Genomic DNA, 15,242 nt, shown 5'->3' with positions numbered 1-15,242 from the left:
AATATTGTGATATATTGTAACAAATGTGGGTCACACTGGAGTTGTCTGCTGAATTGAATAATCATACTAATAATGATAATAATAATAATAATAATAATAATAATAATAATAATAATAATAATAATAATAATAATGATAATAATGGGGGTATAGTTGCTGAGAGGTGAGGGTGATTGTGTCATTAAGGAATCTGTGCTCCCATTAACACAGCGATGAAACCACTGAGACACAGCACTGGGCAGAATGTAGATTAGGTATTGCAAAATCAAATAAATAAAAATGAAAAGTTAATTAAAAGAAAAGTGAATTCTAAACCTCTTCTGGGGATTTTTCCCCCTCTGAAGACCAACATATTCTCTAATTGCTCATCAACCACAAAATGAGTATCAACAGAAATGTCTGAAGTCCTTCCTCTGTGTAGATGAACAACACTGGCTGTGCACACCAAGCACCAAGAGGCGAGAGTGCACTGGAAACGCACAGCTGTTGCACTTCAGCCCTTTGCTCCGAGGCTGTCACTGGTTGCAACAGATTGACCTCCTCTGCCTCCTTAAGAGCTGACATATTAGTTCCACCTTTACAACAAGCAAAAAAAAAAAGCAGAGAGAGAAATATAAAAGAACAGTCTCTAAGACACCGAGTCAATAAGACACTTAACCAAGCGAGGATAGCAAGGGTCGTACCACAGCAACCACTACGAGACCACAGTGGGGGTGTCTTTAAATGGGCACTGTCATGGAGCAGATTTCGCCGTTCAGAAACACTCTTCTTTCCCTGTCCATGAGTGTCGGTTACTAAGAATAGAACTGGAGGACACAGCCACTCGTCAACTAAAACAATTTTAAAAACGAACATAAAGAAAGGTATAGACTCTCGGCCCCGCCACCCCCTACCCGCAGATGGTACGCCCTGCCTGCGAGTGCCGAAGCACATCATGGGAATTAGCCTGCACAGGAGCGGAGCTGTGGGCAGACCCGGGCTGTCGAGAGACGACTGACGGATGAGCGGCTGCCAACGCCAACGGCAGGGCAATTACACCCAATCCAATGCCAATGACAGGGCTATCACAGGCGAATCATTTGATTGGACCGAAGCAGGGAACTCTAACCCTGGTTAGCGGGGCATCTGATGGTATTGTTCCAACCCACACTTGATTACGTCACAGAATCAATTAACAATTGCAGAACAAGTGCAGAAACCTATACAACCTGAATTATTGGGGTTCCCCAGGATTAAGGCTTGCGAAAACGGGGTTAAAATATGTTGGTTGTGGCCTAGGGGTTGTAGGCTCTGTACCAAACATTATTATTATAATCATAATAATAATTTAGAATACATATACAACATATACAACCTGTTTTCCACAGTGGGCAGTGTTAAGTGGTACAGTGCTGGTGACAACAGTTTATAGGCTGCAGAAAGAGAGACTGTAGGGTGGCCAGGGTCTTTCGGGACAAACCCTTTTATACAGATGGAGAAGACAGAAGTTGGGCAATTCCTCTGAAAGGGATTTTGCTGCCTGCTTAGAGGGGTTTCGGCTAAAGGTCACCCAAGGGGAGGGGAGAGTCTTGTTCATTTCATGTGTGGAAGATTATAGTTTAATCCCCATGTCATTTAGACTTGATTCAGTGCCAGAGTTACATTGCGTACTGGAACATTTTCTGTCAGTCTAGAAAAAAGTGGGATTTCTGCAGGAAATAGTGTAATTTTAAACGTGGGAAAAAAACTTAATTAGCAATCATTACATGTCTTTAGTGGATATATATATATATATATACTGTACATATATATATATACAAACACACACACACATACATATGGACACATTTTTTAAAAATCTTCCCCAGTTTGCTATATGACAGTATTATTATTATTATTTATTATTATTATTATTAAACAGATACTTCTGTCTGAGTCGACTCACATCCAAGAAGCAAATGTCAAAGATTAAATAGTTCAAAGGTAGGGTAGGTGAATTAACAATACATTGAAAATCTGTAGGTAGCTGTATGGGTAAAGCTACACTGCAGTGAAACCTCCCCCTTGATGCCACTAGCACCGTGTAGCAACCTAGTGAAGATGTATGGATGGTACTACTGGGAAACTGTAACTCCACCCCACCACAGGCACTGAAACTGCCCCAGTGAAACACACAGCTACCACAGCCCACGCACACAGGGCCGCACACACGCCAGCGCTCCCCCCCCCAGTGTCTCAACCTGAGAGCGTCAAGGCAGCAGTGTGTGTGCGTGGGTCTGTGCGTCTGTGAGCCCCGTCCTCTGTGCAGCACAGTCCTGCAGTCTGCAGAACCCGGTTGCCCTGGAAACAGATGCTGTAATTTTCTGCATTTTCTACACTTTTTTTGTCTCTTCTCCCCCTGATCTACTGAGGAACTGTGCAGTCTGTCCCCCCCTATCATCTGTAGCACCACCAGTGACCGACCCACACACACACACTCCTCCGACCTGCTGCAGTCATTAAGCACTGTCAAAGCCCCCCCACCACACACACACACACACACACACACACACACACACACACACACACAGTCGGGGCCGGAATCCACGCTGTTATTGATCCTTGCAGGCGCTGGTGGCTGGACCCTGTGTTCTGGGGAAGGTCCTTCACTGCACTGCAACAATCTGACCTCCAGCTAATCATTGTACAGACAATGGCACAGGACTGGGAGCAGCGTGGGAGAGTATGTGTGTGTGAGTCTGTGTTAGTGTGTGCGTGTGTAAGTATGTGAATGAGTGTGTGAGTATGTGTGTGTGTACACCTACACCTTTGTGCACGTCCACTTTACTTAGTCACAGCGAGACAGAAACCGAACAGAGAACATTACATTAACCACTTATCACTCAATATACTTTTTTAAATGTATATTGAAATGCTTTTGGTTTTATGTGTGTGTGTGTGTGTGTGTGTATGGGAAGCTGAGCTTGACAGTGCTTAATGACTGCAGCAGGTCGGCGGAGTGTGTGTGTGTGTGTGTTTACACCTACACCTTTGTACACGCCCACTTTGCTTACTCACAGTGAGACAGAAACCAAACAGATAAAATGACATTATCCACTTACCAGATTAAATATATATATATATATATATATATATATATATATATATATATATATATATATATATATATATATATATATATATATATTATGTATATTGAAATGCTTTTGGTGTTGTATAAGGGGAATCCATACCATTAAAAGAATTAGCTTAGGTAATTCCACCTTTCAGGTGAATGCTTCAAAGACAAAGTTCTGTGTGGGTTTTCTTGCAGGCATACTATTCATGCAGTCTATTCACACACAATCTATTTTACCACTGAACAAAGACACACATGTATAACACACATACAAATATTAAACATACATGTGTGCGCGCACACACACACACAGTAGGGTTGAGATGCACTGAGCTGACACGGATGACTGCAATAGTAATCACAGAGAATCCTTTATACAATCACATTAAACTTGCTCATGAAGACTCTGAGAAGACGCACAAACACACACAGACACAGAAACATAGGCAGTCACACATACACAGGGCTGTGCTGTTCCATATTCTGGCCTTTTTAAGTCAATATTATTTTTTTACTGGGCGCTCTCCGCATTCCGATGCAGTGACTTCGCCTTTCTGGCCAGAAGACGAGCATTCCTGGGAAGTTGCTGACCGACAATAACAGCTCGTCACAGTGGCGCTGGGCAGGCCCAATGGGAGCTGCTCCCCTGAACCAGGGGCGGCCCAAAAAAAACATACACACACACACACACACACACACATACAAAGAGCACTGCCCCCCTCCCTCCCACCACCACCACCAGTGCTCTCCCATTAACACCAGTAAAGCAAAAACACGGAGGACTCCTCCGATACTAAAGGAGGCCTGATGGATTCCCAGGCTTTAAAAATTAGTCTGAAAAAATGCTCACAGAATCCGAGCTGCAATTACTGGAGAGAATGGGGAAAAAAGTATAAATACACAAGAAGAAATTAAAAATAACAAGTGAGCAACGGAGGAGTGTAAATTCCTATCGTGGGAGGGCTCTGGAAGACGGCTGAAGCCAAAGATGCAATAACCCCAGGAGTCATGAGCGCCGACGGCCTGCCGGGAAGTGCAGCCCTATATTACCACAGGCTGTGACACAACGGACACAATGTGAAAAGACAGCTTTTCACTGTGTATTAAAAAAGCCTCAGACCAGGCCTGGGCTTTACCGACTCCCACAGTCCTGAGGAACCTGGCTGTGCCCACAATGGCTGTAGCAGGAGAAGATTTAAGTTCATCCCAGAGGTGTTCTAGAGGAGCTCTGGACAGGGAAAGGAAATGTTTTCAGCCACCTTGATGACATTTGTTGACGTGGCGTGTAATTCGAGTGGTTAAAAATGTGCTTGGCCCTCCCCACCGGTCTGCGGCGCGGGAAACACGGATCTCCCCAGCACCACACAGCACACACACCAGTTGGTTGAGGTGACCTGCCTCCGCGCAGATCATGACTTACAGTAAAATCCATCAACATGTGCGGAAAGATGTTCCCCACGATCCATTTGTTTATTGCACACTATGTCTGGACAGAGAATGTCATCAACAAAGGCAGGGGTAAGAGCTGGAGAATTCAGGGGCTGAAACACTCTCAAGAAGTCCTCAGCTGAATAAGGCGACAGAGTCACAATGCCCCGCAGGTAAGGATCCTCAGATCAGATTGGAGCTTCAGCAAATTCACAATCAGGAGCCATCACTGGGAAGAAATACCAGCCAGAAATGATTATTATTAATCATCATAATAAATAATGAAAACTTTCCCAGTTAGAACAAACCTGCCCTCCAGACCTTGCTCCTCCGCATCAGACTCTTGTGCTAACGAGCGGCTGGGAGGGGGACAGGACGGCCTGAGTCATGTGACGTGTCACAGCGGAGGATGCCGAACAACAGTCCCTCAGGAAAAGCCATCTGACGCAAGGGGAGTCTTTCTCATTCAAAACAAGCTGTTGTGTTTCCTGCCGGAGATGATCTTTATTGCGGGGAGGTGGGCAAGGAGGTGGTGAGAAGCAGGTGGGCGGGGGCACCGCTGTCGTATAAACCCCGAGGCTACGACAGCCTGTGACACAGCCAGTGCTGCTGTGCCCGTTTCACGAGAGCCTGCCCCAATGTGTCCCGTTTATGTTCTTATTCGCCTGAAATGTTTATGATTTTAGGACATTAGGTCGCTCTCCCCTCCCCAGCCACCTGAACTAGTGGTGGACACACTTCCAGCAGACTGCGGCTACCTGCCCCTTACGGCCCCCTCGCCTCTCAGAACCAGCGCTGCGCTCCCGGTCTCTGGCTCCTGTGCTCATGTGTATTCTGGGCTGTTGTTTCACAATGTTATCGCTGTTAAAAACTGCTTGACCTGACCTGTGCTGCAAAACATCAATATCACACCTGGGTCTGCGGTGCTGTAAGTGCATTTTTCTGCCTTCCTTCCTGACCTATTCCCTCCAGCTCTTTCCCCTGCACCTGCACCCGCCCCCCACCACACACACACACACACACACACACACACACACATACACACAAAAAGACAAACACTCACAAATGCCTGCATAAACTACACATAAACTGCACAATTCCTAGAAATCTTACAAAACGTTTCCTTTTTCTCCGTGCCCTACTCTTACACAAGACCTACAGAGTGCTTGTGGGATGAAGCACACTAGCCTTGCCCCCTACTAGCCTGCTGAACTACCAGTACAAGATTTGTTTTTCTTTCTTACTTTTTTTTATCGTTTGCAAAGATCTCTCTTCCTCTCTCTCTCCTTCCACTTACCCCACCCCCCTCTCTCTCCCTTTCTCTCTCCCTTCCCCTGCCCCTCCCCCATTCTCCAGTCAACTGACTAACCAGGTCACTTGGAATTTACCCATAATTCTCCTGCCAAGCACACAGAGAGGAACATATGGATTGTATTAGGGGCTTATCTGACCTCTGCCCTTTGACTCGACCCTTAATAATACCTTCACCATAGCAAATCCTGTCCCTGTGATACAAATGGACTCCAAACGACTGATTCCTGACATAAACTGAGTTAGTGTTTTTTATTTTTGTATTGTCCATACCTCGTAAGCCTCTGAGAAGAACATGTGCCGGGTGTTTTTTTTTTGTTATGTTTTTTAAGGGGATGCTGTTGGTCTCTGGTACATCTTGGGAAAGGGCAGTCTCTAAGCTGTCCATATGGTCCGTTTGCCCTTCCAGAACACAGATCAAAGCTCCCATTCAGTCCCTATCGTGATGCCAAGTTGCACCTGATGCAGTGAATGTGCACTAATCATCTCGGCCTGCCTACAACAACAAGACAAGGACAACTCAGCTCGCGTGTGCTTTCCGTGCTCTGGATTTGACTCAGGACTTTATCAATGTCCTCCTGGTGTTAACGAGAGCAGTACCCAAATGCTTTTTGCCCCAGCAGGCGGTGACTGAGGTGCACCGCAACGTAAATCCCACTGTCTCCAACTGGGACTGGATATCTCGGTGCAGCCCTAACATGAAGGGCTGCCCAGTCTGAAACAGGACTGCCACACTCTGCACAGGTGCAACAGTCATGTGACAGCTGGAGTTTAAAGATGTACATTAGTACTCGTGAATCTAAAGTGTTAATATTGGCGTTTCACTTTCATTTTTTACACTCACGTTTCGGCTGCACGACTGCATGTCTCTTAACACAAGGACAAAGACATGTTAAGTCACGTAACACACAAACACGCAGGAAAACCAAAGCCTCTGTGTCACTACAGATTATTTTTCATTTTTTAACCAGTCGGCACTGCCTCGTGTAGTCAGTGGCTCTTTGTTTTAGTGATTTAATGTTGTTCTAAGTCAGAATTCAAAGCAGGTGCAGGACAGGCGTGTGCCCTGTGCTCGAGTCTGTGAGGCTGAAGGAAACACCTCCGCACATGCAGAATACAGGTTCTGGGGGAAGGCATGCCAACGAGAGCTTCGCACCGCTCCACTGGGACGGCGGGGGCTGAGGGGCGGCCGTGGACCAAGGCAGCTGAGCGCCAGGAACAGCTGCTGAGGGGAGGCCTGCACAGGAGAGCCTCAGATGTCTTCCGCGCGTAGAGGCCGGAGTGTGACGCACAGGGCAACTCAACCGCAGGCTGAGCACCGACCAGCTTCCCTCACTAGGCAGATCTCAGTGGATCAGATCTCAGGGGGCAGTGTAGTGCATTAAGCATAACACTCCCAGTAGCTTTCACTCAATTTGGAATGCATGTCTGAGCATTATTAAAGCACCAGAGCTCTTTACTTATATTTAATGCAATATCTGTATACTGGGTACACGTACGTACACACACATATATATTCATATATACACATACACACCAAATATGTAGTACATCAAATTCTTATTACACTTCATTGAAATCAATTCAAATCAGCTGAGGAAATTTTAGTATAAGTCAAGACTAAACCCGTCTGCCAGGCAAATCTTTCGGCACAACTCTGCGCAGATGGTGTTTGCAATGCTAATCAGGGTGTTTTAATATTACTGCAGGCTATATGGAAATATAAGCAACATCCTAGTTCACAGCTTTGGCCGCAATGGAAACACGGTGTCAAAAGCCATGGACTTCGGAGCCTCTCGGTTCAGGGAGTTGTTTTTTCTCTGCCGGGAGAGAGTCTGTGGGCACAACGCGCCTGTGACGTCATTGCAGCAGATTGTGGTGAGGACAAAGATCGCCATGACAACGCGGTGCAATGCAAGAGCGGAGCTCGAGTTACACGAAACCGGCACAAAGAGCAAACAGTGCGGGGGGGCGAGAAACACTGCGTCGCAGCATAGCCACGTCCGTCCATGCATTGGGGGTTTCAATTGCGCGTCGACGTTGAAGCACAATTCGATGTTACAAATATGCAAATGCGTCACAATTCCACTAGATCTCGTCCATTCTTTAGAACATTGCCCGCGGTTCAAAAATGCGGGAAGACAGGTACAGCCGGACAGCCAGGCGACAGTGTAAATATGAGGAAACAGCCACTGTCGAGGGCCATGCACACAACTCTAGGCGGTGTCTGGAGCCGTTTCAGAAGGTCATTCCTTTACGAAACGGATACAAAATGTGCGTCTTTTCTCTGCAGAGACAAAACATTAGGTTGCGCCTCGGCCGCTACAAGGCGAACGTTTAACTTGGCTTCGGAGCTGCTGACGCGGTGTTGTTGCGCCCTCTAGCGCCGCAATAGTGTAGTACCCGGTGCAACACCTCTGCCATGTAGCAAACTGCACAGAGCCGCTACATGTCGCAATTTAGACATCCAGATGTTACCAAAAATGTCCATGCCAAGATATTTCTGACATAGCGAAACCGTCAAGATTACACCACGAAGACATTAATGGCTGGAGAACATAGGGCAAGAAAAAATGTAATTAAACCGATGAACAAATTCCTACCCATATCAAGTGGTTTACAGTTCCAGGCAGTCACACTGTGTGGTCCCCTTGATTTATTTTACTGCTTTTGCAATGGTGTGCCTATTGTTTTATATTTGCTTGTTTAGGGAACTTTATACATGATTACTAGATACAGAATTAACTAAACTATAGAGAGACCGTGTGTCTGACCGAAGGAACTATAAAGACTAATCGAAGTCCCATTCCTCTTGATAGCAGGTGTCATGACATAGTTGGCATTGATTGCGCATGCGCAGTTTCAAACTGTACTATAACTGCTGTGAACAATAATTACGATCCTTTTTTAATTCGTTATTTTCATTATATACGAGTGACTTCACATTTGGCTTTATAAGACAGTCTGCAATGACAAGTCTTCACTTTAAAAAATATTTGAATTAATATTACAATGTACGTAGCTTTATTTTAAATGGCAAAATCTGCATGATTTATATTTAAACTTCCTGTAAATGGATGCAAATAATCTACCTTTTTAATGTAATAAAGCATGCACAGTTGGATGAAAAGTAAAGAATGTGCAATTATCCTTCAGATGCGCATGCGCAGTGACTGACAGTGATTGCCTCCCCAATCAGTCAGGAGATGCAGGATTCCAGGGGATGCCAAATATGTCATAACACCTGTTTTGGGCTCCTGGGTGCTGCTGGATCAAAGATAGATATCTACAGATAGAGGATCTTTGGCTGAATGGCTTTGATGCTTTAAACACATATACACAGAGCTGAGGAACTTGTATAGATAGAGGATCTTTGCTGTCTTGTTTATACAGAGGATCCTTGTTAGTCCTCCCTTAAGCTCCTTACCCGAGAAGCCTGACAGTGTATTGAGCTTCTGATACAGTTTGGAGACTCCTTGTTATGGATATTGCTGGTGTCAACTGTGACGGTCACTAGATGTGTCGCTAGTCGCATTCAATTTTTTTAGTTTTGTTTTTTTGTCAATAGGGATATAGTAAATTCACTAGATCTAGTGAAAAAAAGTTAGTAGCACTGATCCTCTAATACAGCAGAGGCGTGAGCGCTGCGGGGTCCCCCCATATATATCCCACCGACCACTGTGTTGCGCAACTGAACCAATCATTGGCCTAATTGCACAAGATTGACAGTGTTTACAGCCCCTGTGACACAGACCTGCAGGTTTCTCTAGTGAGCTAAAGAGCATGGCAGTCAGAAGTAATTATGGTCTTTAAGTATAGTTTTGTATAGTAAATGAGAGCTCCAGTGGAGTTATAGACAGATCCTCCTAGAAGCCATATATATATATACACATTTATATATACAATTAGGTCCATAAATATTTGGACAAAGAAACAACTGTCATCGTTTTGGCTCTGTACGCCACCACAATAGATTTGAAAGGAAACAATTAAGATGTTCTTTAAGTGTAGACTTTCATCTTTAATTTGAGGGTAGTTACATCCAAATTGGGTGAACGGTGTAGCAACTACACCCATTTTTATATGTGGTCCCACCAATTTTAGGGGCTAAAAAGTAATTGGTAAACTAACATAATAATGAATTAAATTGTGAGTTTCAATACTTTGTTGCAAATTGTTTGCAGTCAATGACTGCCTGAAGTCTGGAACCCATAGACATCACCAGATGCTGGGTTTCTTCCCTGGTGATGCTCTGCCAGGCCTGCACTGCAGCCGTCTTTAGCTCCTTATTGTTATTGGGGCGTTTTGCCTTCAGTTTGCCTTAGAAATCAAAACAAACCAATCAGAGAGATAGCAAAAACATTAGGTGTGGCCAAATCACCTGACCAATCACATGACCCGAATCCAGTTGACATGCATTTCACTTGCTGAAGTCAAAACTGAAGGCAAAACGCCCCAAGAACAAGCAGGAACTAAAGACAGCTGCAGTGCAGGACTGGCAGAGCATCACCAGGGAAGAAACCCAGCATCTGGTGATGTCTATGGGTTCCAGACTTCAGGCAGTCATTGACTGCAAAGGATAATTCCTACACCGTTCACTCAATTTGGATGTAACTACCCTCAAATTAAAGATGAAAGTCTACACTTAAAGCACATCTTAATTGTTTCCTTTCAAATCCATTGTGGTGGTGTACAGAGCCAAAAATATGACAATTGTGTCCTTGTCCAAATATGTTGCCCTGGGTTAGCTGGGAAAGGTCATTTCTCCATTAAAATTAAAGAGAATTGACTGAAACTTTCAGCAAAAAAAAGACTAAAGTATCATAAAAAAATGAGCCAATAACCCCTTTGGTAGACAGTGGAATTAATTTAATTTATTAATTAACTGATCAATTAATTAATTGACACTTCACCTAAAAATGCTCAAAATTCAAAAATAATGAAGGATATGACAAATGAATGATATTACAAATATATTGTTCTTAATATAGATTGATAATAGACTTCAGTAAGGTTAATTTGATGATGATTTGATGATGACATGCCATTTATTGATAGGGCACAAACTGAAGTAAAAACATTAAAAATAATATATTAACTGACAAAATCAATAATCATTCATTAGATAAAAAATAATATTGGAATGAAAACACATTTTTAAATATATATAAACATTTAAAATATTATCTGAGGTGAACAAATTTAACTTCAATGTACGTGGGAAAGTTTAACTGGGTCAGAATGAATGGCCATGTTCACAGATTTGTCAGCTTGCTGGTTTTATCATGGGAGATAAAAAACTACTTTTGAATCATTTAATCATCATGAAACATAATCAGTATTTAAATAAAACATAATATGAACACATCCACTACGCCAGGGGTTTTCAAACTGGTCCTGGAGTACCCCCTGCCCTGCTGGTTTTTGTTCCAACTGAGGGCTTAATTGCTTAATTGAACCCTTAATTGCCCTAACAAAGCAATATACCATTCAATTAAGTAAGTAAGACCTTGGCTGGAACAAAAACCAGCAGGGCAGGGGGTACTCCAGGACTGGTTTGAAAACACCTGCTCTACACCTATGGAGCTTGGCACACATTATTGGGGGGCACTATTAAACGTTCTCTCGGCATTGTGGGGTACGTGTCCCGTCTCCCCTAAACCTATGCCTATGAATTGTTGTATACCCATTAGCGATTTCTTCACAAATTGTATTCAATGTACAGATTAACACTATTGAGTTATGTAAACCAAAAACAGTGGGCCCCTGTCAAGCCACGGGCTGGGTGAATTATTTCGCCTTTTCACCCCATTTGCAATGCTCCTGTGTGTGTATATATACAGACGGGTGACAAATTAAAGGAAAACCAACATAAAGTGTGTCAGTGAGGTGTTGGCCACCACGAGCCGCCAGAACAGCTTCAGTGCTCTTGGCACAGATTCTACGAGTCTCTGGACTCTATTGGAGGGATGAACACCATTCTTCCAGAAGATATTCCCTCATTTGGTGTGTAGTGCTTTCAGTAAATCTCAGGATACACCGATGAAGAAGTAACATGTTTATTATACAAAATAAGAAATACAGGTTAACTTGGAGCCCTATTCTCACATGAAGTGAAGAAAATAACTAAGGATGTGAGTTGGAGAAGCCTTTTTGCATCTTTAGAAAGATAATAGGTTGCAGTCTTATCTATCAGAAGTGATTACATCTCATTAAAATACAGTTGTACAAAATAGTTTACCACATGCATAATAATTAAGATAGACCTAGTTCTCCTCAGAACTACCGCCATGTCTCCCTACTGCCCTTCCTCTCAAAGACTCTTGAGTGTACAGTCCACCGTCAGCTCTCTGCCTTTCTGTCCCATCACTCACTCCTGGATCCTATGCAATCCGGCTTCCGCACAGCTCACTCCACTGAGACGCCTCTCCTGGCTGTCACTGACTCCCTCAGCTGTGCTTGAGCGCCTCCCTCTCCTCAGTCCTCATCCTCCTTGACCTCTCCGCAGCATCTGACACCGTTGATCACTCCATCCTCCTCTCCTGCCTTGCTGACCTTGGGATCTCTGGGACTGCTCTCACCTGGTTCTCCTCCTACCTCAACGATCGGATCTACCAAGTGACATGGCGAGGCTCCTCATCCACCCCCCAACCTCTCCTCACAGGCGTACCCCAAGGCTCCGTCCTGGGCCCGCTCCTGTTCTCTCTCTACACTCGCTCCCTGGGCCCCCTCATCACATCCCATGGCTTCTCCTACCACTTCTACACAGATGATGCCCAGATCTTCCTGTCTTTTCCCTCTTCTGATCCTCTCATCCCCTCTCGCATCTCTTCCTGTTTGTCTGCTATCTCTGCCTGGATACACTCGCACCACCTCAAGCTCAACCTCTCCAAATCGGATCTCTTGTTTTTCCCCCACTCTTCCTCACTTTCTGCTGATCTCTACATCTCGATCCCCTTGGAATCCACCACACTCTCTCCTTCTTCTTCCGCTAAAAATCTAGGAGTCACCCTCGATCCTGCTCTCTCCTACACCCAGCACATCACCACGCTGACACGCACCTGCAGATTCTTCCTGAGCAACATACGCCAAATCCGTCCCTTCCTCACCGACTACTCGACTCAGCTACTCGTCCAGTTACTGGTCCTCTCCCACCTGGACTACTGCAACTCCCTCCTGGCCGGCCTGCCTGCATCTACTACCCGCCGCTCCAGCTCATCCAGAACTCTGCGGCTCGTCTGGTGTCTCTCTGCCCGATTCACACACGCTACTCCACTTCTCCGCTCCCTCCACTGGCTCCGATACCGGCACACATTCAGTTCAAGACTTTGATCCTCACCTACCGCTGTCTTGACCACACTGCACCAAGCTACCTTCAGACACTCGTCTCCCCATACATCCCCTCCAGACCACTGTGGTCTTCCGGTGCCAGAAGACTAACTCTGCCTCCTCTGCACTCTCCTTCCTCCAGAGCCGCTCCTTCTCATCCCTGAACCCTAAATAGTGGAATGACCTGCCCACCGAAGTCAAAACAGCCGAGTCCTTGTCCTCCTTCCGGTGCTTACTCAAGACACATCTTTTCAGACAATACTTGTAATATTCGTCCTTTTAATCCCTGTTAGGTAGCACTTCATAGCATTTTATCATGCTTCTTGCATTATTGATTGATTTCCTCTTTGCTGCCTTTCCCGTAACCCTTGACTGTCACCCTACATCTTGACGGCACTTAGCTTTACTTTCCAGGATGTATGTCCGCACTTACTGTACTTATCTGTATAAATTGGAAGTTGTAAAATGTATTACATCTTGAATTGCTTTGTTTAATGTAAATTTGAATTTGTAATGTTTGATGCCTTGTACTTAACTGTATTCTTGCACTTTGTATTGCACTTATGTTGTAAGTCCACCTGGATAAGAGCGTCTGCCAAGAAATAAAAAATAATGATAATAATAATAATAAGTTTGTTGCTGATGTTGAAGTGTTTGATGAGTTGATTGGTGCTGGTCAGCATTCATCAGGTAGCAGATGTTTATCAGATACATTGTTTTAAGCCCTTAATCCAATACCTGTGCCCCAAAACACACAACCTTCATACTGTTTAATGGTTTTAGATGATTGAATCATTCTAAAGACAATAGTTGATTGAAATCATGAAATGAAAATGCTTTATTGAAGTAACCTCTCAGACAGAAATGCATTAAGAATTAATAGTTAAAGTGGTTCCCATGAAGGGCTAAATACAAGCAAATGATTGTTTTATAGATGAAACTGAAACAATTAATACTATAACAACATGAAACAATTAATAATATAGAAATAATATACAGAAAAATAGTACAAGTAAATTTTCCCACTACAGGTGTTTTGATGATGGTGGTGGAGAGCACTGTCCTTCACGTCGGTCCAAAATCTCCCATAGGTGTTCAATTGGGTTGAGATCTGGTGACTGTGAAGGCCATAGCATATGATTCACATCATTTTCATACTCATCAAACCATTCAGTGACTCCTCATGGCCTGTGGATGGGGGCATTGTCATCCTGGAAGAGACCACTGCCATCAGGATAGAAATGTGTCACCATAGGATAGAGGTGATCACTCAGAATAACTTTGTAATGATTTGCAGTGACCCTTCCCTCTAAGGGGACAAGTGGACCCAAACCATGCCAGGAAAATGCCTCCCACAGCATAACAGAGCCTCCATACCTGGTGAAGGATGACTCATCTGTCCATATCACTTTTTTCCACATCTCTGTAGACCAGTGCCTATGTGCATTTGTCTTTGTAATGAGGGGTTTCTGCACTGCAGCCCTATTAAAATATCCCTCTCTGTGTCGTTCTCGCCGGACTGTTCTTGCTGACACAGTCTGATCACGTCCTGCATTGACATTCTCAGTCACCTGGGAAGGAGATGCTCTTCTGTTTCTCCTACCTTTTAACAGTAATGCATGAGCATCAGTCATTAAATGTGGGCTTTCCACCACAATTTCCAACCCTATTTACTGATGTCTTTCCCATAGATCTAAATGCAGATGTAACTTTAGTCACTGTTCCTATTGAAACACTAGCCAGCTGAGCGTCTTTGTGACTGAAGCTCCTGCCATTCGTGCCACAATAGTGACCCCTCTTTTCAAGTCACTTAGATCCTTTCCTCTTGCCATCTTGATCCAAAATCAAGGTCAACTGGACCTGCTCAACATTTGTATACATGCCACTGTGCATGATATCATGTTAATAGCTTAATTGTATCATACAGTATACCTGTTTGGAGGCATCTGCATTCGTTATGTTCCTCCACTCATTTATTCAGGTTTTTCCTTTAATTTGTCACCCGTCTGTATATATATATATATATTAGAAACAGATATAAAATCTGCTTTCATGGCACTGCTGATTTCTGCACGTG

Source organism: Amia ocellicauda, chromosome 9 (genome assembly GCF_036373705.1).
Source record: "Amia ocellicauda isolate fAmiCal2 chromosome 9, fAmiCal2.hap1, whole genome shotgun sequence".
NCBI classification, from domain to species: Eukaryota; Metazoa; Chordata; class Actinopteri; order Amiiformes; family Amiidae; genus Amia; species Amia ocellicauda.
Note: the sequence above shows the minus strand (reverse complement) of the source record.